Source organism: Varanus komodoensis, unplaced genomic scaffold, assembly GCF_004798865.1.
Source record: "Varanus komodoensis strain SLA01 unplaced genomic scaffold, ASM479886v1 scaffold3, whole genome shotgun sequence".
In the NCBI taxonomy this organism is placed as follows: domain Eukaryota; kingdom Metazoa; phylum Chordata; class Lepidosauria; order Squamata; family Varanidae; genus Varanus; species Varanus komodoensis.
In genome coordinates this window covers 28,759,735-28,764,355 of record NW_025335761.1, presented here as the reverse complement: position 1 = coordinate 28,764,355, position 4,621 = coordinate 28,759,735, and the positions used below count along the sequence as shown (strand labels likewise).

Genomic DNA, 4,621 nt, shown 5'->3' with positions numbered 1-4,621 from the left:
AGGACAAATTTAATACTTTGTAACAAAGGAAATGTATTCCTTTCAGTTTGAATACAGGAATTGTTAGACCACCACGTGATAATAACATAACAACATTATCATGTGGCCATTTAATTAAGGAAGTGAAAAAAGCAAGGCTCTGGTTGCATCCCGAAGATTAGGCTGTTTTTTCTTGGGTTAAATTCTTTTGACCTATGCTATGTCCCAAGACACCTATGTTACTCTTATATTTGGGTCTTCTACTTCTTGTGAAGTAAACACTGAGCAAATGTAAGTAAACAGGTGGAGAGAGAGATACTGTTTTTATTGAGTTTTGGTGATAGATGGGAGACAAATGGTTGCAAACATCTTTGGCATAGAATAATAATTGTCCTGCATCATATGGGCTTCTAGAAAGAATCTTCATCCTTTGTTCAATGACAAAAAATAAAGTGAAAAAAAAATAGAAAAGTAAGGCAAACTTAAATAGTTTAAATTTAAATTTAATTATCTCAGTTCACCAGTTCAAAAGGAGAATGGGTGTATGTTCCAATTCCAAACTCAGGGTTTTGATCTGGATGTCAAGTTAAGGCACTTGGAATTCTGTCTCCCATGTTTTTAACATTTACATGAAACCACTGGATCAGGTTATCCAGAGGTGTGGGCTGGGGTGTCACCAGGACGTTAATGACACCCAGTCCTACCTCACCTTTTCATCTGACCCAGGTGAGGTGGTGGCTGTCCTAGATTGGTTTCTGAATTTGGAAATGAGCTGGATGAGGACCAATAAACTGAAGCTGAATCCAGATAAGACACGCACTACTGGTGGGCACTGCCTTACTCCACCTGGGAAAGTTTCATCTACACTCTTCCTAAAGGACAAGGTTTGTATCTTAGGGATGCTCCTGGACCCTGAGTTCTCCCTGGTATGCCAGGTGGGCTCAGTGGCCAGAAAGACCTTTCTTCAGCTTCAGCTGATTTTTCAGCTATGTTCTTATTTGGATGAGTGGAGACTTGGCACAGTTATCCATGTGCTGGTAACCTCCTGCCTGGATTACTATAGGGTCTCTATGTGGGGCTACCTTTGAAGACAGTCCGGACACTACAACTAATATAGAACAGGGCAGTATGGCTGTTTACAAGGACTGGCCATTGAGAACATGTTATGTCAGTCCTCTGTCAACTACACTGGCTCCCTGTTCCAGTCCAGGTCCAGTTCAACGTGTTGTCAATTACATATAAAGCCCTAAGCAGCTTGGGACCAGGGCACCTGAGGGAGTGCCTCTCTCCATACATGCCTAGCCACCCACTTAGATCTTCTTCTGAATTCTCCAAATACCTTCCCCAGTGAGATTAAGGGGAAAAGACTAGGAGGGGGCATTCTCTGTAATGGTGCCCACACTTTGGAACTCGCTCCCCAGGGACATACGGCTAGCTCCAACCTTGCTTTCTTTCAGGCACCAAGTAAATTTTTTTCTGTATTGACAGACTTTGGTTAATTTAAATTCTGCCTTGTTGCTGATTTATTTATTTAATTGATTGGTTTTTGTTTTTCATTATGTGGCCATAATTGGTCTGTGTTTTGGGTATGATTCTGTATTATCTTTTATCACTTGTATAGTATTTTATTAATAGTATTGCTCTTATCTATTTTACTGATTGTACTTTTATATGATGGTTTAACATTTTGTATGGCACCCAGAGAATCCTCAGGTTATAGGGTAGTATAGAAGTAAAATTAAACAAAATAAATTTGTCAACGGACCAAATGTAAATATCGCAGGCATTCTTGAAAGGTAAGCCTAGAATGAACCTTTCTCTGTACTGCAAGCTAAGTTGGAAGTAGATGGGACTTAGACCCTGGTGACTGTGTACAGGACTGCAGCCCTACATCCTTTAGTTGTCTAGTCAGAAGTTACCCCATGGAGTGCAGTGGGGCTAATTTTAGAGTATGCATAGAATTGCAACCTAATTTAATTCAATGAAACTTATTTCTGAGTAGACATTTATTTGCTCTACTTCAGTACAGCTAAATAAAATACCAGTCTTAAGTAGTTCACATTTAGACATGTATAGGTAGGCATTGTCCATATCCTTTCTTTTCAGCTGGCTAAGGGGACAGTATGCTACCTAAATTGTTGGATTTGGCTTTGGGCTGAACAGGAGCTTTTTCCAGTTGTTCAGATTGGCATAAAGTGATAGGTTTTTCTACTGCTCTACATTGGCCAGTGGGACAGAGAGATTTCATTGTCTAAAATCTTGCGAGCAAGTTATTGGTTGTGAGGGCAGGGCTATGCTTGTAAAGTATCACAGACAGTAGAATATTGGTGGATACTCAGAGGCACCATTAAAATGATGGGAAACATTGATACTCACTACACAGATTTGTGAGTCCCAGGGAGGCAGGGCATGGAGCCCCTTTGGGGGACAATATTGCTGAGCCACATACAGTCATGAGGTTTGGGAGTAAGTGACTCAAGAAGGATTCTCTCAACATCGGAAGAGGAATGTTCTATGGAAAAGGAAGAGTAGTTCTACTGTGCCCCAACTTATGGCTTCCCAGATTCAAGTCTGAGACAGCTAATGGATGGTTCATGCAGTAGTAATATCCTATACAGTCTCATAATTCTTGCCTGTTCTGTTAAATTAAATAAAGCATCCAACCCAGTGGAATTCATCTTGCACATTCATCTAGCTGCAATGTACCCGAATTTTAGTGATTTTCTTGGTACCAGGTTTGTTTAAATCCAGGAACTCTGATTTAATTCATCACAAAGCAGGCTATGAGCTCCCAGATGGGAAAGCCAAATAAAGGGTGAACTTGTTGCTGCTGACACAAAGACGTGTTTCTGGGTACTTGCTGAAAGACGAGAGTTTAAATTTAAAACAGGAGTCTTCCTTATCATATGGAGCTTTGGGCCACAGTGTTGACAGAGTTTAAGCCAATGATTATCTGCCCTGTTCAGTAAAAAATGTTGTCCTAGATGAGATATAGAAATGAGGCACACTTTCTACAATTACATATTAATCATACAAGGAAGGAAAGCTTGAAAAGGAACAATTGGCTGTGCATGAAATGCCATGGCTGCATGTCTTCACCATGAAAATGCAAATGCCATTTCACTGCCGGGGAGGTGCATTTATTTGATTATTTATTTGGACTTGTTTCTTTTTCTCCCAGTGACTCAAATCAGTTTATTATATCAAACTAAAGCAGTAGAATTTCTAGTTTGCCATTTGCCTCTTGGCTGAGAATTTTCCTAAACTGAGAACAGAAACTAAGAATTTTCTTCATCGGAGTCAAAGGCTTAGTTGGAATCCCTGCACATTTATCCAAGTCAGTACCTAACTGGGATTTTGTTTGCTCACAAACTCTTCATTTGAGTATTTCATAGGCAGGTGCATTGTGATCTTTTTATGCTGGAAGGAACTGCACCATTTAATTTGGCTCATAGAGGTGGGTCAGAAATTAATCTCAGTTCATTCTTTACAGATTTATTGATTTAATTTCATTTTAATATGGCTTCATAGCCAAGGCTTTCTGGGTGGTTTGCAGCAGCACCCAGCACTGAAAAATATAGAGAGGACAGCATGCAAAGCATACATTTTTTATTTTATTTTATTATTTAAAACTTTTGTATGCTGTCCTTATGCCTAGGCATCTCAGGATGGCTCACAATACATTTGTTGTTGGGAATTGCCCATACAAGGGAAGGGAAGGGAAGGGAAGGGAAGGGAAGGGAAGGGAAGGGAAGGGAAGGGAAGTAAGCTTTCCATATTTGGGGAAACTGAAGAGGGCAACATATCCAGAGTACAACAGATAAGTCTCACACAGGAAAACTTCCTTTGCGATCAAGATGTTGCTCCTTCCAGGTAAATTTGAGAAGTTCTTCATTTCCAGGAAGGTAAATCTGCATTCAGGAGCCCAACCTTACATTTCAGTACAAGGCAGAGGCCTTTTACCTACGCATTTAAATTGGACTTGTTTATTTTCTGCTGGCCACTTGTAGTCTGTTCATGCAAATTTTGTTATTTTCCTAATGTATTATTTTGTTTTGAAAATGCTTTATTGCAATCCTGATTGCTGCTAAGCCACCATAATATCTTTTTGAAAGGAAGTGTAACTCCTCACCCTACAATGAGCAAGAGGGCAAGCAAGTCTGTGAGCAACTTGTAGTCCTATGGAATAACGCTGCAGTCAGAAAATAGAAAGGGAAATATAGAGTATAATCTTAATATCCTCAAATATCTGTACATTTTTTCCTTTGAGATTCCTGGCTACCATTAGTAAGAGGATTACAATTTCATAAATGATAAATAATAATAAAGTAGAGACATAACCGTCTCCAAGAAAGGAATGTTTACCATATACAAAACCACTTCAAAAGAAATCCAATCCCTAGGCTTTAACAGGAATTTTGACCTCCTCCTTCCATGCAACTGACTTAGGCAAAAGCCTTAATGAATAGATAAGTTTTACATTTGTCCTTGGAGGTCAAAACCTTTGGTTCTGCAAAACCAATAACAGAAACTGAAGTCCAGTGAAGCTGCCGACTGGGAATGCATTTGGCTTTTGACAGCAGAGTCCAAGCTGAAGAATGATTTAGAGAAGCATCCCAACTCATTCTAACTACACTGTGAA

General features: G+C 39.6%; 1 pseudogene; it reads right to left on the bottom strand.

Moving 5' to 3' along the window:
- Positions 1 to 3,735: 3,735 nt before the first annotated feature.
- LOC123026976 lies at positions 3,736 to 3,860 on the bottom strand (annotated as a pseudogene).
- Positions 3,861 to 4,621: the final 761 nt, after the last annotated feature.